This window comes from Triturus cristatus, chromosome 1_1 (genome assembly GCF_964204655.1).
Source record: "Triturus cristatus chromosome 1_1, aTriCri1.1, whole genome shotgun sequence".
Lineage (NCBI taxonomy): Eukaryota > Metazoa > Chordata > Amphibia > Caudata > Salamandridae > Triturus > Triturus cristatus.
The window spans coordinates 1,135,055,114-1,135,077,996 of NC_140579.1; the positions used below are offsets into that span (position 1 = coordinate 1,135,055,114).

Here is a 22,883-nt window from a genome sequence, read left to right on the forward strand (position 1 = left end):
GAGGAGAGTGAGTGATAGAAAATGATTGATGGAGAGAGAAAGAGAGAATATTTTGTGATGGAGACACACAGGAGAGTGAGTGATAGAGAGGAAGTGATAGAGAGACTCGAAGGGCATCATCTAATGGAGACTCCTAGAGAGGAGAGTGAGTGATAGAGAATGAGTGATGAGAGAGACAAAGAGGATATTATATGATGGAGATACAGGGAGGAGAGTGAGTGAAGAGAGGAAGTGATGGAGACAGACACAGAGGAGATTGTCTGATGGTGTCATGCAGGGAGGAGAGTGAGTGATAGAACAGCAGAGTGATGGAGGGAAAGAGACAATGTGGATCTTGCTTGATGGAGACATGCAGGGAGGAGAGTGAGTGATAGAGAATGAGTGATGAGGGAGACAAAGAGGATATTCTCTGATGGAGACACAGGGTGGAGACTGAGTGAAGAGAGCGAGTGGTGAATAGAGATAAGGGCAATATTATATGATTGAAACACACACAAAGGAGAGTGATTGATACAGAATGAGTGATGGAGACAGTGAGGATATTGTGTGATGGACACACACACAGAGGAGAGTGAGTGATAGAGAATGAGTGATGAGCGAGACAAAGAGGATATTATATGATGGAGACACAGGGAGGAGAGTGAGTGATAGAGAGGGAATGATAAATAGAGAGACAACGACAATATTGTGTGATGGAGACACACAGAGAGTGAGTGATAGAGAGGAAGAGATGGAGATAGACTTGAAGAAGATAATCTGATGGAGACACACAGGGAGGAGAGTGAGTGGTAGAGAGTGATGGGGAGAGAGAGACCACAAGGGTATTGTATGATGGAGACACACACGGAGGAGAGTGAGTGATAGAGAATGAGTGATGAGAGATACAAAGTGGATATTATATGATGAAGACACAGGGAGGTGAGTGAAGAGAGTGAGTGATACAGAGAAAGAGTTGGAGATACACACAGATGAGATTGTCTGATGGAGACACGCAGGGAGGAGAGTGAGTAATAGAGCAACAGAGTGAAGGAGGGAGAGAGACAGGTTATTGTGTGATTGAGACACACAGGGAGGAGAGTGAGTGATAGAGAATGAGTGATGGAGAGAGACAGGATATTGTGTGATGGAGACACAAACAGACGAGAGTGAGTGATAGAGAGGAAGTGACGGAGAGATACTCGAAGGGCATAATCTGTCACACGATCCCACAGACCACAACCCTTAAAGAAGCACCGACAGCCTCAGAAGCAGACCTGCGGACAGTGGAGTAGGCAGATCTTTTGCCTACCCCCCCCCCCCCCAAAACATGTACCCTGTGGAAGTCCTACATCAAGAGATCAACCGGAGGGGCCCCTTCCAAGTATCCTCCAGTAGGGCCCCCTCAAGTTTCGTTACGCCACTGAGCAAAGTGCCACGCAGCAGTGTGTATTTCTTGGCAGTGGGGCATGTCTCCCACTGCTCACTGCGTGAAGCAAGGACTTTCTTTGCTGAAAGGTGGCTAATTACTTACTGCTGGGTTACAGTTGTTTCAGAGCAGCCATGGTTTCAGACCAGAGGCTCCGCTGACCCATATTCATTCGTGCTCATGGAGGGGGGGGGGGCTGTTAATTTCGAGTAATATCAGTAAACCAACAAAAATCAAAAACAAGTAGACAAGGAGGAGGGCACGTGTTAAGGGAATAAAGTTCATGTGTTAAACATCTGTTTTGGAAAAAAAACAGACTATGAAGTTACAAATAAAATACAGTGCTTTGTCAGGTGCTGTTCAGAAATGAAAAAACACACCACGGGCGTCTCAGGAAACAAAAAATTACAGTGTATGTTTTTAGCATGCAAAATATGCTCATTATGTATGCTACCAAACACTTAGGAATACTAAGCATTAGCTACTCCGAGTCAAACTCATGGTCCAGTTCTTTAAATTTGACAGTACTAAGGCGATGCCAGCAGGAATGTGATGAAAGACCACGTTACTGTAATATGCAAGGTTCTGTTCTTAAAAGTTATATTGCCGCTTTGCATGTGAAGAGTCTTGGTTTTGCTTATCAAAGTCAAATATAAATGCTCCAATTCAAAAACAATGGCGAGTGATCTCATTCATCTCACACTCCTAAACTCCAATGGAAAGTAACTTTACTTCCCTTCACAATTACCGCCATGATTAGTCTCTCTTGTTGACTTTATCAGAACACCCTGCCAGGCTCCATCCTTTGATTACGAGTACTCCGGAAAGAGGGTTGAAACACTTTTCTGGGAAAAACATCGACCATTTGCACAAAATGTAACTTTCTGGACAGACCAGATTATGGCACTTTAATAAATAGTTTGTGTAAAGTCTTCTGGGCTCCTTTTCGACACCGGAATTCTACATCTGTTAACTTTACATTAAAATAGGAAGAATGTAGAAAACTCCAGGATACTCGTTATGGCCTTTGTATTGTATTTGCGGCTTTAAAATTACATTTCAAAGGCTAAAAATGCCGGATCTTGATGGTTATCTCAAGGTTTTTTTTCTCTAGACTAGCCAAAATGGTAAAATACTTCTCGGGTAGCAACCCTACCTTGATGGATGGATGGTATTTATCACACCGTTCAAGTCTGATACCCAGGAGCCAAGCAGCTTTGACCTGCTGAAATCTACACTGGAGGGGGTGGGGGCTATGGGAGGGGTAGATCGGTCTTTAAACCAACCGGTAATTACAGGGTGTGCTGAAATCTGACCCACTTGTGAATGCAATCCTGTGCGGCCTAAACAGAGTTTTAAAATACCTTTAGCTTACAGAGTGCCTGGGGAGCGTCGGAATGGGAACAAGGCCGCAGCGCTCAGTTTCTCCTTCCTCTGCGTAGGCTGATGTACTGTACTGCGTCACTGAATGAAAGCATTCGCCCTAATATGCACGCAGACGTCATCGTCGCGCGACACACCCACACAGGGGAGGCGACACAGTACTGTGTCGGGACACACACTTTGGAAAGCACTGCCGTAGGCGCTTCTAACTGCTTTAAAGAGTATAAGAAGGGAGACCACAGAGACCTCATTGGACAACCCCACCCGTCTGTTAGTAGATGGCAGGCGGGTGTGTGTGGTTCCCAAGAGCTCTTGTTTTTTGTTTTTAAGATACAATTTAACTTGCCAATATATTTGCTCTATATGCTATTTTGCTATTTAAATTGGTGTTTTCTTATTGAGCATTTCATACTTATATTACATTTACAAAGCTGCTTTCTTTGAGGTTTTAGGTAGGTACACGAGTATTCTCAGTATTTTAGATCAAGTTCAAGTGTGTTTTGCATTCTGACATTTTCCTTGATTTAACTTACGTTTTTCATAATGCATTTATAAATGTGTCTTTGAGGTTTAGTCTTTCTCTCTCTCAGACAGTACAATAGTTTTAATACAGAAATGCCATCTTATCCATGTGACTATCTGGATTCTGTATTTTGTATTTTTATGCCTTTGTCTTGCAGTTTTTGAAATTGCCCCGTCTTAATTAAACTGCTAAAACTCTCAATATCCGTTTCCATGGCTCACATGTCTGTTTCCTTCATTTTTAGAGCGAGCGTTCCCAGACACCCCAGCTCAAATTAAGGTGCCCCTTTTGTCCCTAACTCACTCCCTCGATCACTCCGTGAAGGCTCCAAGAGCTGTGCTCAGCCCCCTGCCCTCTTGACCCTTAAATAAAGCTCCCTCCAACATTTGGCGCCGTGATTCGGATTGGCAGTACCAGCAGACAGCTGGGACTGAGAGGACGCAGACTAAACACTCGTGACTCTTTTCTGACTGAACGTCAGAGACAGACACTCGGGTAAGTCTATGATTGCTGCCTGACGTGATTGTGTCTTTTAGTAACAGTTTTTGAGAGGAGCGCTTGTGAGACCTCTGCGTTCCTTCTCCCTTTCAGTTTTTCTTCCCTGTCTGGCTGGTCTCGCTAAAGGACATTCTAAAGCTGAGGAAGCTTGTGTGCGAAATGTAATTCTGAGCCAGAGAGTGAAGTTAGGAAGTTATGTGATTTATGTGTTTTTCTTGCTATGAATAGACGTACGTTATTATTGTGCCTCTCGTAGAGCCAAAGGAAAGACTGTGTCTGGCGTCTTTCAGTGGTGCTCATTTTTTTATTCTTGTTATAACGCGTTACTGTGCCTCTCCACATATAGCAAGGAGAGGGCCTCTGTCCGAGGCGTTCCAAGGAGTCATAGGGACCTGACAGAGAGGGAAAGGTTGCATTTACAATCTTTCAGTGATTATTTATGTGTTTTTTATTTCCAGTGCTCCTCTGAATATTCAGAGGAGACCCCTATTTCAGTACTAATAGGGAAGAGGTTAATTAATCCGGCCCGCATAGCCAATTGACTCCGGGATATCTCCTGTTTAGAGTGGATTACAAGTGGTTTCCCCGGGATGATTTATTAGATATTATGTTTTCGCTAGCTTAAGCATTGTTTTTTTTAGGACTTGCATTATGTTTTTTTTACTATTATGGAGATATATTTTGTGTAACGGAGATAGAGTTTACGCCTGTGCAGGAAGGCAAGGAGTTTGCATGATGCAAATCTCAGCTTTTTGCGGGCTCAGGAGTGGTTTCGAGTCCCGGATAAGATGTGCCACTCTACGACTTGTGAAGGGCACATGAGGATTTATGATAAGAAGTTATCAGACTTCCTCGGCTTTTGCGAGGGACTGTTAGCATATATTTTTATTTCCAAAGACAGTAAACATGAGCATTGTGTGATTATGGTTTATGAACAGAACACCTTCAAATGTGTTTTTTTGTTCTCTTCCTGTGTTACAATGAAATGTAAAGACGTTTATTTTTTGCTATGTTATTTTAAGACGTCCTTCTGTACGCATTTAGGCCAGCAGAGGAGAATGCGCAAATAGCGCTGCGGGTTTATATATATATATATATATATATATATATATATAGATAGACGTGTACATAATATGCTTCAAATTTTGTATAATTGAAGTGCGAATATTTTACGATCAAATATCTTTTTATTGTGGCCTTTTTTAGCATGCATTATGGTTGTCTTTTTAAGCATCTGTGCCTGGCATACCGACCTTTCATGTATTTAGTAAGACCAATAATAACTAGGATTGTAACTGTTTTTTATATATTAAAGCTGTTGCCTTTTTGGGAATAAATAGTATTATATAGTTACCCCTTGCCCCCCCCCCCCAGCCCCTGTCTGACCCATGTGGCGCAGCACCACATTTAATTAGCGCAGGTCACTTTCAATATTCAAGTGGGAGGATCCTTTACTATGGGTGCAAGCACGCCAGAAAGGTGAGATGAGAAGCGTGAGTTGTCACAGTCAAGGAACAGAATGTACTTAATTTAGTGTGTAATGAGTTAAAATAGGGGAGCCTATTTAAAACCGTGCACAAAAAGACGTAATTAAGAGTCGTGAAGGCAGCTACTTGGAAGCTAGACACAGAATTCACTGGATGCACCGCGCACCAGTTGCATGGTCTCTAGTTGAACCTGTCTCAGTTAAAGTCGATGTGCTTGGCACGTACCCAGATGTTCCTGCTTCTCACTTCTCACTGCAGTGCACAAGAGACGTACACCTATATATAACATCTCCTGTGGTACCACTGTGAGAGAAAGAGATGTGGAGGGCCCATTAGCAAAATAAGAGATGAATGGTAAGTATTTCCCTTCTAAAAACAAAGGTCTTACATTGAAGAGCTCTGAAGTAGCCTCTCTGATTACGTTAGGGCTCCTTCCATAGTACGCTTTGAATACTAACAATTCCCTTATGTTGTCACATTTCCGCAGATCTACATACTGGGGCTGAAGGTAATGGTAAGCAACAGTTCTGGCTCACAAATAAAAAAAAGTGGCTGGAGGAAAAGTGAACTTGCAATGGCTCAGATTTTTGCTTGAGCAATATAGTACACCTGCATATTTGCTTATGCTTAAATACAGTTCACAAATATCTTCTAGGAGTACTATTTCTTGGCCTACTTCTGTAGTCTTGTGAATTTACAACAGTTGTATATCTGCACTTAATACAAGGACACGGGTGCACTTTATTTCATGATTTGGCCCCTAATTAGGTCTGGCGTTAACAATGACCTTTTATGTTTAGTAAAATGTTGTCTCTCCCTCCCTCTCTTGGCTAGCTTCACTGTGAGTGACTTCATTCTGTTCTTTCACAAGGAGCATATCCACACACAGTTGTTTTATCCAGTGCCAGGAACTACTGTGCAATGTGTGATTTTTGAGAACACAACAATTACTGCTTTTGCCAATGTTTGTTATAATGGTGAGGGCCCAGCAGCTCCCACACCAATGAGGTTTCACCAAAATATTGCCAAAACCAGTTGTGCATTGACAAAGCCAAAAGCCTGACCAACAATTTCATTGGCTTTACCAATGCTTGTTTATTTTTATGTTGCATAGAAATGGTACCTCCATTAATCCAGTAGTTTAGCTAAATGTTTTGCATTCTTTTTGTGAACATTTTATTTTAAAAGCAAAGAATTATCATTCTTACTTTCAAGCTTCTGCAAATAATTTAAGAGCATTCTGAGTGAAGTATACATAACCTCACATTGCTAAACATTGAAAGCACTCACCCCCAGTCAACTGATCTGAGTTTAAAACATCATCATTCTTTAGCTCACTCCGCCACCCCAGTTCAGACATGGCCATATGCAAATCAGTCTGACCCTGTGCCTCATAGGAACAGTCCAGCCCAACCTCCCTGAACCGGAAACAAGCATTCCGTGACTGGTTTTGGGTTCATAACCCTCTTCAGCTAGGCTATCTTGAATCCAGTGGCAAAGTGAGCAAGGGACCCACGTCTGGGCATACCCTGCCAACTTAGGGCGAACAAAGCAAATCCAAAGGGGATGATGGACGGAGTGTTGTTTTTGCTTTTTCTTTCCATCAGGCGATCCAACTGAGAGGTCACTGAATACATTTTAGAGTTAGCTGAGCTAGGACTTGCCTTTAAATCAAATGTCAGTTTATCTTGCCTTTGTTCAGCCTACTGGCAGAGTGAGTCTGCGTCAGCGCCGTGGCCAGCCAGGCCTGATGTGGCCCTCTAGATCAGCAATCGAGTACAAATTTTCAGTCTATAAACTCGGACTGTCTTGTGATTCAAGGATGCACATGTGCCTCTTTTGTTAACTACCAGGCCAACAGATGGTAAGAGCTCATAGCAAGGGTGCATATTCCCAGACCCTGAGGCAACTATGTTTATCCGCGATGCCCACAATCCATAGAAGGAGCTGTAAAGCAACCTGAAGTGGCATGGAGCGCCGTCCCTCCATCTCAACGATGGGCTTAGTATAACAAGGCCCTGGTCTCCGCACCAGAAGAAGTAGTATGCCACTCTGGACCGGCAGGTAAGCGACGCACAGGCAAAGCTTCATGCGTGAACCTCCTTGATGCCCCCCCGCATTTGGATGCAGAGTCTTGCAGGGACTTGACGTGCAGGGGGCCACCTGCATATTCCACCTCAAGCCATACCGATCCAGCGGTTGTGGAACAGATTAATTAATAATCTGCTGGTGCAGGGTCACCACTGTGCCACGGGTTCTTAACAAGTAAGGAGGAATCGACACTGGAGCGAAGTCAAACCATTGGTCATTTATTAAGCATTCATGAATGGGTCTCCATCCGACAAATACCATCAAGATACCCAAGGAGAGAGTACCCTGAACAATGGTTACATGGGTTTTCATAGTAAAGATCACAGACCAGGAACGCCCAGAGGTAAATAGAACTTTGGCAAGAACACACGAATGAGACAATCGGTAAGAATCGACAACCTTGGTGCCTTGTGTAACTGTCGCGTCCTGAAGCTGCACAACAAGATAGGCTATCTGAGCAAACTTTATCTAAGGCTTTACCATTGTTTAACAAACACACGAAACCCAGTGCAGACATCAGCTGTTCTTTTGTGCTGACTTTGCATGTTTACGCAGCCTACAAATGTCTCAATCTAGATTCTTTACCAATGTTGATGCAGGTGCGGTGTCAAGGATAGAGCCAGGCTGAAAACAGGACAGGGGTGAAAATGGATGAAGCACAGCTTAATTAAAAAACGAGAGAATTCAGATTTTACATTTTAACAGTCCTCCCTTTTCAGCTGTGCTGAATCTTTTCATAAGGGTACATGTATTAATCGCGTACATTAATATTAATTCATGAATTTCAGTGTGCATAATCATTTCTCTATTTAATTCATGATCATTGATTGGGGTGGGTTTAATACTACTGCAAACATTTATACAAGTGGTGCATATCATAATTGAATGCACAAACAGCAAGTGAGAAAGATGGCTCCTCTGATTACTATTCCCATTAACAATTTTCAACCCCAAGTGGAGATAAGTCCCTATAACCAGTCAGACTAGGACCAGGTTCCTTGGTCTTGATGTATTTCTGCAGCTATTTTGTGTAATTTAGAAATGGCGTCACAGACAGAAGGGGCGTGGTTAGGAATGAACACGCAACAGCTACTGCCGATGATGCGACATGCTCCACCGCCATCGGCGAGGATTACATCAAGCACCATTCTTTTTTGTAAAGCTATGATTCTTGCAATTTGGAGCTCTTCTGTGATATTACCAAGAGCCATTGCTGTCTGGTTCGTCACAGCCTCTACTACACGAGTCAAACACCTAATCTTTCTGCTATTTAAAGCTGCTCCCACAAAAAAAGAGCCCTGAATTAAAATCAACATATTGTTGGAGAGCGGTGTCAGTCTAATCTATTTAATTATTTTCTATGGTCCTCTTGAATCTATTTAAGGAACGTGATAGGAGGCAGGTGCTAAAAACACAGGGGGAAGCAGGAAAGACACGTAACAAACCCCAGACCAACCAATAGGCAAACGATAGTAACCTTTGTTTCCACAGATAAAATAGGTATTGTGTGAGGACAGAAAACTATTGTTTGTTCCAGTAATGGTTAGTACTGTTGTACAGTCACTTTTTCCCACAGGGATACGGCCAATACTGCTCACACAAAGGTCACCTCGGGCTCTAGTCACAGCATTAACAGGTGGCCCATTACCCTTGGTCGTTCGAGTGTTGGAGAAAACCTAGCGTGTGGAGGCATTTCCTCTGCGATATTCTTCCATTTCCCATGCAGTTCCTTTGGCTTGTGGGTCTCCTTCCTCATCGGGGGTAACACACTCTGTTCAATTTGGCATTAAGTCCTCCCACACCAGCTGAAGTAATGTTAGCAATTTCAGAGGCCCACAATAGTGCAAACCAGGCTCTGCAGGAGCCGTTATGTGAAAATGGCAAGGGAATGAGAGGCGTTCCTCCCTTTTTCTGGTGAGCTGATCATTCCGCTCACCCAACAGTTGGTGGTGTTTGTAGCGTTGAGTATGATGAAACATCTGTATGAAAGTGTTGTTGAGGTAGGACATGCGGTGCTTCTGTTCGTGGTAGGAAAGGGTGAAATAGTTATGTTCAACGGGGAGAGGGGTAGTAGTAGGTAAGAAATTTTGTGCTGGAATCATTTTCTCCATTGTCCAAATAACTGCTGCCAAGATTATCAAGAGTATGATCAGAGTCACCATACACAGAGGCTTGTCTTTGTTTCGCAACTTAGATCCCAATTTCTGCATTTCTCCTTCTCGGTATCGATACAACCACAGGTTGGAGAGAGACCCAGGCACCAATGAACACGTATCACAATCCCCTCTGAACCTAGTTCAGCCGATTCTGTGATCTCACTGTGTCGCAGCCGGACTGTTCCACTAATTGAAATCGGTCAATGGTCGCAAATCGTACCTTGATGCCGATAGCACAGTTTGATTTGGGAACAAAGTGTCTTCATTCAAAGTGTCTTCATTCAGAGGAGCAACACCTTTTTGAGTCTCTAAGATGTCTTTTAGATCGTTTCTGCCTTCTGGCTGGAGAACAGTTGCTGGGATGCGCTTACAGTGCGCAGCATTGTTCTAATGGAGTCTGTTGGTGACACGGACAGCAGTTCATGTCGCAAGTAGAATCTGCTCCGGGTTTTTCCACCGGGGCTCCAAGTTCTTCGAGCATTGAAAATTCTTTATTAAGATGAATTTCCCAGGCTGGAGACCATGAGCCGGACCATCTGATTTGTCACGCACCTGCTGATGAATCAAAGACAGTGTTTCGGTTAAGTCTTTCAAGTAATCACTTAAAACAGGGTGCGGTATTTCTTTAATCCTATTTGGTTTCGGGGGTCCCCATACATTCATAGGCCTACCAAAGACGATCTCATAGGGAGAAAGTCCAATCTTACTTTGTGGGATGGAATGAACAGATAGTAAGCATCTGGCCAACTAAGGCCCTTTGTTGCTTGAATCTTCGCTAATTTTAGTTTCAACGTTGCGTTGTACCTTTCTACCAAACCTGCTGCCTGAGGATAATTAGCAGCATGAAATTTCTGTTTTACCCCCAAAACTTTCGTTAGGTACTCTATTATCTGGCTAGTAAAGTGAGGGCCGTTGTCGCTCCATAGGACTCTACAAACCCCAAAACGGGGGAAGAACTCCTTCAATAGAACTCTAGCTGTTGTCAGGGCTGTGTTGTCTTTGGTGGGATACGCTTCTACCCACTTACTAAAGGAACAAACCACCACTAGTACATATTTTTAATTATTGCTTTAATTGAATATAATCCATTTGGAGCGACTCGAAGGGGACGTGAGGTGGAAAAAATCCACCAGTAGGGGCTGATACTCCCTTCCCAGGATTGTGCCCTAAGCAAATCATACAGTTTTTAACCAAATGCTCAGCCGTTTTCCGAATGAGCGGACTATCCCAGACTGGATTCAATTGGGAAATTATGTTTTTGGCACTAACGTGAGCAGGTCCATGAGCCATAGTCACAAAAGGCAATACATAGGCATAGGGCAATTTCCATTTTGACATGTCTTTTGACCTCCAACATCCCTCATCACCTAATTCTCTTTCCTTTTGCCATTCTGCCCTTTCTTGTTCAGTGGCTGACTGCTGTATTTCCTTGATCTCTGTATACATGTTTTCCCATCTTTCAGCTTGGGATCGTAATACATATACTTTACTTGTGAGTGCACTTGCAGTATCTCGTGCAACTTCGTCAGCAAACGCATTTCCTTGACCCACCTTGTCTGTATCTTTCTTGTGGGCACTACATTTGTTAATGGCTACACTTTATGGCAATGTCAGAGCAGTAAGAAGACTATTTACCAATTCGCCATGTTGTATTTTAGAACCATGGAAGGTTAGGAATCCCCGTTCCTTCCAGAGTTTGCCAAAATTGTGTGCCACACCAAATACATACAGACTGTATAAATATTCACTCCTAATCTCTGACTGAGTTTGCAAGCCCTCAAAAGCGCAATGAGTTCAGCTGCTTGGGTAGATTATTGTGGGATATGGGCTGTTTCTACCACAGTTTGTAATGTGGTTATGGCAGAGGTGGTGCTATCAGGTAGTCTTAAATAAGAGCCGTCCACCCATAGTTCTCCCTCAGGGTCTAACAAAGGTGTATCCTGTAGAACAATTCTTCCCTTAGTCTGTTCTTCTGTTAGTAAAATGCAGTTGTGCAAATCATGCGATTGTTCAGCTGGCAAAGGTAGCAATGTAGCTGGTTTCAATGTCAAACATCTCTTGAGTGTGATATGAGGTGCCAAAAGTGTCAGTTCATAGCCTGTGAGTCTAGCGCTAGTCAAGTGTTGTGTCTTAGTCTGATTCAGGAGTCCATCTACGGAATGGGGTACCATAACCATAAGCTTGTTACTCAACTCTTTTCCCTCAGATTGTCGTATCGAAATCGCTGTGGAGACAACCTGGAAGTCCTCTGGCCACTGGGTCTAATACAGCCGAAAAAACTGACAATGCACATCCTTCTCTCTCGTGTACATATATAATATGAAAGGCTTAGCATAATCTGGAGTGCCTAACACTGGAGCAGAACAAAGGGATGCACAAAGCTGCTGATATGCTTCCTGACATTCAGATGTCCATGGTAGAGGAGAGGGAGTGTCTTTAGTAACAAGGGACAAAAGAGGTTTGATAATAAGGGAGAAATTTGGGATCCACTGTCTACAGTAGGAAGTAATACCAATAAGTGCCCTGACTTCTTTTTGAGTACTAGGAATAGGAATTTTTAGGATAGTTTGAATCCTGTCTTTAGTCAGAGTTAGGCCTTCCTTAGACTAGAGGTGACCCAAGTAGGTGACCTCAGATTGACAATATTGCAGTTTATTCTTGGAGACCTTATGTCCCTTAACAGCGAGATGATGCAATAGGGAGAGAGTGGCCTCTTTACAATGCTCAACTGTGTCTGCGGCTAGCAGAATGTCATCGATATATTGCACAAGCGTAACTCCTGGTGGCAAAAGTAGTTAATCCAACTGACTATAAATGCTAGGACATTCTGTATACCCTTGTGGAGCCCTACAAAATCTGAATTACCGTCCCGTAATGAAAACCCAAAAAGATATCTACTGTTTTCTATAACAACAACATGTTCATGTATAGGAATAGAGAAAAAGGCATTTTTAAAGTCGATGACGGAAAATACAGTAGCTGTAGGTGGGATTAATGTCAACAGTCATAATATCATAAACGACAGGATATTGAGGAATCACTATTTTGTTGACTTAAGTCAATCACAAATCTGTAAATCTTATCCCCTGTTCCATTGCTCCGTTTTAGAATGGGGAGAATAGGACTATTGCATACATTAAAGGAAACTTCCTCAACAACGCCTGTACATATCATGTCATCAATGATAGATATCAGTGCATCCTCACCTTCTTTTGATATTTTATATTGTGGGACCCTTGGTAAGGAAGCATCCTCCCGAACCTGTATGTGTACTGGGGAAATGGCCATTCTTCCCACATCTGTGTCAGCAATAGCCCAAACACATGCAGGGACAGAATCAAGATCGAACACAAAGAAAAATTGTATTGTTTAGGCAATGTCTTTTTCCCAAAAATAACACGTACTCCAGATGGGGAACAATGTATAGTAGCATGGAAATATTTCGATAGATCAAGTCACATCAGATTATCTGGAGCATGTGGGGGAAGCAAAAAGGGACACAGGGCTAGGAGTTGGTGTTCCATCAAACCCTATTGATCTGATCACTTGGCCAGACAAGGGTGTCCCAGGGACCAGTTTCTGAGATATCGCACTACGTGTTGCCCCTGTATCCACTAAAAACATCTGTTCCTGCCCAAGTATGGTTGCTGTTACATTGGGCCCTGACTGATCTACAAATATCTCAACTGGTCCTCCTTGTCCTACGCTGTCCTCAGCAAAATGTGTTCCCACAGTCTCTTCTGATTCCCAATCCTCCGTAGAATATTGATTATTTCGTTGATCAAAATAATTTTCGGACCTATTTCTCTCTGGAGCTTGAACCTGCTGTGGCTGCTGTCGGGGAGCTAAAGTCCCTCGATTACCATTCACTTGTCCTCTTCCTCTCCCTCCGGCCACTAAAACAGGGCATTCTGAACACCAATGTCCTTTCTCCTTGCAATAAGCACATTGATCTAGCCCTAATGAAGTTTGTCTACGCGGTGGCCCTCCTGGAGGTGGTTGTCTGTAATTCTGACCATAATTCTGACCACGGCCCCTACCTTGAGGTCCATAGGCCTGAACCATCATTACTTTAAATTTTAACTCTTTTAATTTTCCTTCTTTCTGTTCTTGCTCAGTGGTCACCTGATTTTGATAGTACTAAGCCATATCTAATATAGCTTTCGGGGTTACTGAAGCCCACAAACTCTCGGAATTCTTTTAGCGAACAGATATCTCTGGAAGTAAATTTCCGACAAATCGATCTACAAATAAATGTGCACCCGTAGGTGTAGATGTATCTTGCCCATTAAAAAATCGTGGGACACTTCCTCAAAGCGAGTAAAGAAATCAGGGACGCCCTCTCCCTGCTCTTGTTTACAGGCAGTGAAAAGTGCCCAATCTATTTTTCTGGCTGGAACCATCGTTTTTATGTAAGTAAGTATGTTTCCAGGAAGATCCAGTATGAGCTGACTAGGTTTCTTACCAGGTTTCCTATCCCTATCGGCTGCTACAATAGCAGCCCAGTCTCTTCCAAAATCAACAGCATGATCCCGTTTCGGGTAAGTCGCCACATATCAGGTGGTAGGATCATACCAAAAAGCATATCCATATCTGCTAGGGTCATGACACAAGAATCAATGGCTGCCTGTACATCATCATAAAATCCCCTAGGATTTTTCCGTATGTCTGGTAAGGAGACTTTTAAAGTGAGTACATCCATCCTTTTCCAGGGCGTATATATCCAATTGTACAAAAAATGGGCTCTAGCATCAGGACTATTAGGGTCATCATTATCTGCATTCCCTCTTGCGGGAATAAATTGTGGTGCAGCTTCCGTCATAGGTCTTATCCAAGGAGAGGAAGAGAGTTCATTACGATATCTAATTATCGTTGCTATGGCAGTATTAACTCTACTTACAGGGAAAGCTCCTATCTGACACTGTCGATTTATAGCTCTAACATCATCTGGGCCATTCTGTCCTGTAGTCATCTCCCATTGGACCATAAGTTGGTGAGAAAACTTATTTATGAGACAAAGAAGCTCGCCCTCAGAAAAACCCTGTATCTGATCTATCATTTCTTCTACTTCCATTTCTAGATCACTTAACCAATTTAATACCATTAACCTTATCGCATCCTGACGAAACTGAGATACAGTAGAACGAAGAACTCGAGGGGTCAGGACAGATGCAGGAAGTACGGGATCATCCATCATTTCGGGTTCAATGGCCTGAGGTGGAGGCGCAGAGGCCTGGGGTGGGGGTGCAGTGGCCTGGGTTGGAGGGGATAAGGAATGTACCGGTACTGGCTGAAAAATAGGGAGCTGGACAACTGCGGACAAAGGAGGGGGAACCGGAGGTACAGGGGGAACAACATTTGGTGGTCCAAAGGGAGGGGGGTGTCTGGTGCATATGGGGGTGGGGGTAGTTCAATCAATAATCCATCAAGATTTGAGTCCACATCCTCTTGGTGGACCTGAACTGCTATCGTTGGTCTAACTATGTATTCCTTAGATACTAATAATTTATGCTCTCTATCTAAACATTCCTTTTTCTCCTGAACCTCCTTATCCTTCAATTCCTTATACTTATGATACTCTGTCTTCCTTTCCTGTTTCCTTTGTATCCTCTTCTGCCTTGAGCTGCCGCTCCTTTGCTTTTTTCCTCCACATACGCAAACAATGAAACATGGCTGGCCTAACTTTCTTTAAAAACAATCGATTCTCTAAATAATCAGGGTTTATGAGGGTCCAAGGTTCCCTCTAATGGCCATTGCAACTGGGGATCCCCTTTGGTATATTTGTTCCACAATGTATTATACATGACAGGACAAATACCATATTTGATGTTCATCTCAAAATTCGGCGTACCTTCTGGTGGCGCCGGCTGACTTGATTCCAAAATGCTCTGCTTATCGCAGCAGCAACAACAAAACTTCCAAAGGGTACTAAGCACAGGCATGTTATATAAGATGAAAACTTATAAACGGAGAGAAATAAAAAATATTCTCACATTTACCTGTAAGAAACAATATTAGTCAAAACAAATAGCAAGTTCCAAGGCAAGTTTCAAACGCAAGTCTCAAATATCAAAACAAATCCTAACCAAGTGAACCGGTTCAATACAGATTTACCTTATGTGCAGTCTTCAACTCCCACCAGTCTAACCTCCCTGATTAAAAAATGACCGTCCGAATGCCCCAGTCAAGGCAAGCAGCCGTCAGGAAGATCGGAGTCGGAGAGCTGAAAAATCACCTTGGACCATGAGCAACACTACTCTCTTCAGTTGGGGCGCCCCTCAGCAAAGTTTGTCTTACCGACCTGATCTCCTCCCCCCGGTCCGCCTGCAAGCCCTTGATGGGGCCACCACGTTGGGCGCCAATTTGTGGAACAGATTAATTAATAATCTGCTGGTGCAGGGTCACCACTTCGCCACGGGTTTCTTAACAAGTAAGGAGGAATCGACACTGGTGCGAAGTCAAACCATAGGTCATTTATTAAGCATTCAGGAATGGGTCTCCATCCGACAAGTACCATCAAGATACCCAAGGAGAGAGCACCCTGAACAATGGTTACATGGGTTTTTATAATAAAGATCACAGACAAGGAACGCCCAGAGGTAAATGGAGCTTTGGGAAGAACACATAAATGGGACAATCGTTAAGAATCAACAACCTTGGTGCCTTGTGTAACTGTCGCGTCCTGAAGCTGCACAACAAGATAGGCTATCTGAGCAAACTTTATCTAAGGCTTTACCATTGTTTAACAAACACACGAAACCCATTGTAGGCATCAGCTGTTCTTTTGTGCTGACTTTGCATGTTTACGCAGCCTACAATGTCTCAATCTAGATTCTTTACCAATGTTGATGCAGGTGCGGTGTCAAGGATAGAGCCAGGCTGAAAACAGGACAGGGGTGAAAATGGATGAAGCACAGCTTGATTAAAAAATGAGAGAATTCAGCTTTTACATTTTAACAGGATGACAGCAGCAACAAACCGGGTGTAGTAGGGTGTCTTAACAAGGAGGGAGAGGAGTTTAAGGTACGCTCAAAACGGCACGTTGATCATAAGGGTGGCCTCCGGCTTGCCCGCAGCTCCTGTTGCAACCAGGCCTCTGAGGCACATCCTCGTCTATGTCACGATTCACTCCCTGTGCTCTCGTTCCCACCACCAGGGGGGCAAATTGTGGGGCTTTCCTATATTCTAATATGCTTCCAGAAACTCCCCTGTATGCATATCCTGACTTACAGGCATGTGGACATCATTTAGGAATTGACATCCATTCCCAATCCATGCCAGGTTTTGTGGATGCCAGTCTGCTCATGCTGGAAACTCCATTACCTACAATCCCCTGCTCACTGCTTTTTCTCCACCCATGCAGGCCAAGGATGGGTGGAGGAATTCAGCTCACCTGTGGCTGGCTGCTGCTAGCCTGCTCACACCTGATGCGCATGAGTACTGTGAGCTCTTTTAAGCCCCAGCTCCCTTCAGCCCAGGGTTGGTCATTGTAGCTCTACACCAGTGAGCAGGGCCGGACTGGCCGTAGCGGGCACCGGGCACTCCCCCGGTGCGCCGCACGGGTGGGGGCCGGTTTTGGACCCCTGGGGGCCGTTTTTGTTACAGGGCCGTTTTTGCAGCATTGCTGCAAAATCGGCCCTGTAACAAAATCGGCCAAAACCGGTCCTGGCAAAGAGCTCGGCGGCACCTCCAACCCCCCGGGGGGGAGGGGTGGGCGGCGGCCGAGCACTTTGCCAGGGACGGTTTTGGTTCCCAGTCCAGCACTGCCGGTGAGACCGATCCTTGTTCCAGTGTTTCGTGAGCCTTTGATATTCTTGTTTCCAGTGTTTCCTGAGATTTAGTTATTCCTTGTTCCTGAGCTCCTGCTGTTTTCCTTATTCCTGAATTAGCACTGCCTGTAGTGCTACCTTGTTGCCTGAGTTCCTGAGCTATAGCTATTCCCTGTACCTGAATTAGCACTGCCTGCAGTGCTACCTTGTTTCCTGAGATCCTGAGCTATATCTATTCCCTGTACCTGAATTAGCACTGCCTGCAGTGCTACCTTGTTTCCTGAATTCCTGAGCTATAGTTATTCTTTGTTCCTGTTCCTGAGTTTCAGCTCCTCCTTGCTAGCTCCTTGTCTATTGTGCTTGTGTTTAGTTCTACCCCTTTGCTGTTACTACCTTGTGTGTTCCTGTTTGATTGCTAGGATCCGTGGGCACAGCTGACTACCTATGTGGTGTTTCTTGTTCACTGTGAGTATTGTCTTTAAGTTACATTTATAACATCACCATAGGTATAAGCTCCACAGACCCTGCCTTTGCATGCATATCCTACATGTGGGTATTTGTAGTCAGTATCTGTAACAGTAATTATGGGTGAGAAACTTACTGAGCTTCAGTCTTACCGTGTGGAGCTCCTGAGTGCTTTACCCCACACTTCCCTTTATCTTTAATGTTGTTTCATATACATGTCTTGCACATTCGCCCTGGGTGTAATTATTGTGAATGCTAAATTGCCTCATGAGTGCCCTTCCTTTCTGAGTCTTACCTATCTTGTTCACTTGTGCAGGCTTCCCCTTTGGATCCCTTTTCTCCTCTGACTCCCTGTATGATCCTGGGCAGCGCTGTACTCCTCTTTCTGTGTGTTTTCTACCCAGTTCCCAGTCCTTGCCCAAGTCCCTGACTGTGTTCCCCACATAGTCCCTGACAGTCTACATGCCGCATCAAAGAAGTAGCCTGCAAATACCAGACAGATCTACTGCAATCTCCCCTTCAGTCAGTGGCACACACAGGACCTCTAGCAGGGTATTGCAGGCATAATTGTTTTAAGAGCACCGTATTTTATCCAAAATCTGTAATGTGGAACACAGAGCTATGTGACCAACCAGGCCGGGTCAAACGATGGGGCGAGGGGGAGGAGATAACGGGTCAAGTAACACAGGAGGGGGATCTGAGAAGCAACAGTGGGAGAGGGATGGGGAAGGTACAGGGGTGGGTGGAGGAGGGGACGGGCCAAGCAGCTACACAGGAGGGGAATTGGCCAAGCAACGATGACAAGGTGACAACACAGTAGCGGGACAGGGCAAGCAACAACATGGAGAGGGCTGGGGAGGGGAGACTGCCTGCATACACATGCACACTTAGTGAGTGCTGCAAGTAAAAGAAAAAAGTAGCCCAGGCCAGAAAGCGTGTGCAGTGGAAGGATACTCACAAAGAAAGGAGACAGTACTTGTGCCATGCTGCAGGGGAGGGAGAAACGCACGAAGGTGAAGTGAAGCTGACATTCGCTGACCAAACAGGAGCCAACAAATAAGAGTGATCATGAACACAACCAATGATAAGCAAAGGGCAGGCTCTAACCTCCCTCCCCCTTTAAGCTAACAAAATGTTTTGCAAATGACCGCACCTTTGCTGTCTCAGGAGAGACCTAAAAAGACAAAATAACTCTGTAATGTGTTCACAAAATGGGCTGTTTTAAGCAGCATAATTTGGCCTTTTTTTCTGCCTCATTTAGTCAACCATGGCACATAATTTGGTCCTCCCTTTTTGCATATTTCCAATGGCCCTACTTAAGACTCCCCTCTACCTTTAATATCTCTGTACGCTACATGTGACAAATCTGAAAATCTGACGTCACATAATTTATGCTTCCGGGAAAATGGCAGAAGCTTGCCATCCATAGTGATCGCCTTACACTTATAAGCCAACAAATGCGAAAATTCATATTCGAAAGACTGTCTTAAGGGCTGCACTTTTTTTTGATTTTATGGAGATTGACAAAGCTATCAATCTGTACCTTATGATGAATCATGCCACCTGCAGGTGGTTGAGGGAAACCGTCCTTTAATAGGAACACTCCACTAGGACTCGGTCCTGTATATCCTCTTGTAGACCCAAGAGTTTCGTTTGTGGTTTTGGTTACTCAATAGGGGAATAAACCCCTGCAGGCCCTCCTTGTGTTTTGGTTAGGAGCATTATGAAGTATTTCAATGCGAAATGTGCGCTACAAAACCATCCCCCATATAACATTGGCTAGCATTGCACATTACAGATATATTTGTTGGCTAACTCATTGCAACATCTTTATGACCTAAGAGATATACTTGAATGCTTCAACGTTCATGGTTAGAAAGCATTATTTTAATTGATTGTCACTCAGTTCAGTTCTGTTATGTAACAGGTAAAAATTAAACAAATGTTAAAAAAAATTGTAATTGCATTTATTTAGCGTTTACTACAGTGAGTAGCACTCTACTACGGAACCCAAAGTTAGTGGTTAATCCAGTGGTTAAATGTTAATTATTGTAATTAGTCATGTGCTTTTATGAAGCAAAATGCATGCATTTACTCCAGTTATTTTGGAATAGATTATATTACAACCAGTTAGGTGTGATCATTATTAGGGGCTATGTGGATTCAGGTGAATGGTTGGTTAGATAGATAGAATCGGAGAGATTAGGTAATGTTAGGGTGCAGGCATAGAGCTTTAAAACAAGAGGTTGTAATCTATGAAATGAGGTCTCCGCTTTTTGCAGAATTACAATGAGAGAGAATAAGGCAGCCAGGCATGCGACTGAGAGTAGGCTAGACTCAGAAATAAAAAGAATGCGGAGGATGGGCGGTAAGAAGAGGGTCACTCTGAAGAAAGAAAGGAGAGAAATCAAGCCTTAAGGAATCAAGTGGAAATGAGCCAAGCTCAGTTTTTTCATGCAGAATTTTAGGAGTATAGTGGAAGACAGCTTTCCGAGATAGCAAGAAAGCTAAGAATGTAAGCTGTAGAAAGCAATCTAAAGATGTAAGCTGTAAAAAGAAAACATTATGCATAATGCTCCATATCCGTGGTAGACCACTTAAAACATGCAAATTCGAGTGTATACATAATTTAAACATTAGAAGTCTAGTCTGCTGTGCTCCACCTTAGGACAAGCCCTTTTAAACATAGGCTGGAGTATGCTAACCTTGGCACAGGGTCTGGACGCTGCTCAATGCCAAAGTATAGTTTATAAACATTTCATGAAATTGGGACATTTCTTCAGAATCCTCACATCCTGGATATAGGGCCCTACTTCAGATATTGAATAATCAAAGGCACTCCAAGTCACACCTTCTGAGCAGTGTCTTTCCTTTTCTTATCTTCTTTTCTTGCGTTTCTTGTCTTCCATGAACTGTTCGTTCTTATACTGCTCCTTCTGTCCTGGGGGTTTGATTTCTTATTGTGAGGAGCCTTTATCATCTTCTGTGTTCCATCTTTTGATGACTCCGCACATGCTTTGGCTCCTAGAACCCTGGCTCTGCTTGCATCATAAATTTACGGGCTTGCCCAGCTCTATTCCTCCAACAGCACAATGTGATACAAAACACATCCCAGGCTCTCCAGAGAAGACTAGCAGTTCCTTCCGACCGACCCCAATAGGGCTGTTGGACTTGGAAAAGAAGAAGAAAGGCAGTATTTACAAATGAGCTGCACACACAATCGACGCCCTGACTGTTCTGGTGGTAAATGTCCCTCCATGTTAACCCATCATATACCATGTTCACCCAACCATTAACTCAGACATGGACACTACAGCAGCAGAACTTGGTGCAGTGCCCCCGTGGGACCTCATAAAGCGGACTTCCATGTTCAGGGCCGACTCCGACAGAGCACGACACACACAGACCTGAAAAAGAGTGGCAGTTAAAGCCTGTTCACTGCAGCCCTATGTTCCACTCACAATTGGACTTCGAAACTCTGATCAGTCCAGTCGGAGGGGCTACCCCTCACATCCCTCCCGTTGCTGAGAGTGCTGTGGGGGAGATCTTTGTGAGACCTCAACTGCAGCTTCTTACCCCCAACAGCACCTGGAAATGACAGCTCTAGGAGCAGGACTATATGCCAGTAAGGACCTCCTTCTTGGTGAGTGTCCGGTGCATGGAGGAAGATGCCTTATAATAAGATAGATATGAAAAAACCAGAGAATTCATGGGACGAGCCGCGTCAGGAGCCTGGTTTGGCTCCAAGAGATAAAATACGAATTGAGCTGGCAAAAAATAGAAATCATCATGTAACTTTCTCCCTTAAATCATGCTCTCTGCATGGTCTTTCTAATTCCTTCTTATAGTTTGCTTTTCTTCTCCTCCTCCTTTTTAGGTCAAAGCATATCAGACAGCACAGCTGTCGGGTTTGAAAATAAATCTTGTGTCATTCTGAAAGCTTCCCTGGGAATGCATTCCGCCCATTGCTTACCATTGGTTTGTAACTCTCATTTGCTTGCTTTCTGTTTGTGGGCTTTATTTGTTTTAGGCTGTCCAGCATGTCTTTGTTTTTTCTTTCTGTGACTTCAAAGTGAGAGGATTTATGTGACAATCCTGCTGGGTACCCATGTGAGAGAAAAGTCTGTAGGATGTAATTTTTTCTAGCACACAACAATATTTAAATATCTGTAAATGTACTTTGCAAATATTTCAGAATATATCAGAATAAGGAAATGACAAATTAATCACATTTAAAAAAAAATCTCTAGTCTCCACTCACTCTACTCCACGATAGTCTATTCTGTGACACTTTCCTCCATTCCATTCTCAACAGTATGCCCCTCCATTCTACGCCACTTTACTCTTGGCCTCTCAACTCTGACACTTCATCCTACGCCGCTCCACTTGAACACACTCTACGACACTCCATGCCGGTCTGCTCTGACGCTCTGCTCTACAACACTCCACTCTGCGACTCTCTGCGCCACTCTACTCTTTGACACTTTACTCCACTCTATGCTATGCCAATCCTCTACTCCATTCCATTCCACGGCACTCCACCCTACAAAACTTTACTCCACTCTGTGCTACACCGTTCTGTGTCTCTCCACTTTGTCACTCCCCTCCATGACAATCTCCTCCACTCAATGCCAATCCACTCTATGCCAATCTCATCTACCCTTTGCCACTCCACTCTGCTTTTCCTCTCTGATACTCTATACCACTCACAACACTCTACTCCATGACACACTACTCCACAGCACTCTATTCTACTTCATGACACTCCACTCTACTCCGCGACACTCTCCTATGCCACAAACTTTTAGTCATGCTGGTGTACAACGGGGCAAAAAGATATTGGCAAAGCCATCAGCTCTCGCACAGGCAAGACCTATTGGCTTTGCCAATGCTTGTTGTGTCTCCTTCTGATCTTTCTTGCTCTCACTTTCTCTCTCTTCCCTACAAATTTGGTTATGACTTGTAAGCCCCTTTGCACCAAGAACTTTCTTGCTTCACCCTTCCTTATGCACAACGACAAGTGAATGAATGAATGAATGAATAAGTACATAGAGCGCATGGCTACCAAAGGCCTCCCAGCACTAGAGACAAGCAACCAGACAATCA

General features: G+C 43.8%; 1 protein-coding gene across 10 annotated transcripts in view; it reads left to right on the forward strand.

Moving 5' to 3' along the window:
- LOC146871733 (transcription factor SOX-13-like) overlaps positions 1-22,883 on the forward strand; it is a 671,695-nt gene that overhangs the window by 79,644 nt on the left and 569,168 nt on the right. For 3 of the 10 annotated variants that reach the window (XM_085651240.1, XM_085651233.1, XM_085651230.1), the window contains one exon: positions 3,556-3,806. The exons of the other annotated variants lie outside the window; for them this stretch is intronic. The gene's annotated coding sequence lies outside the window, so the exon portion shown is untranslated. The remainder of the gene's footprint in view (positions 1-3,555; positions 3,807-22,883) is intronic. 10 annotated transcript variants of the gene reach the window in all.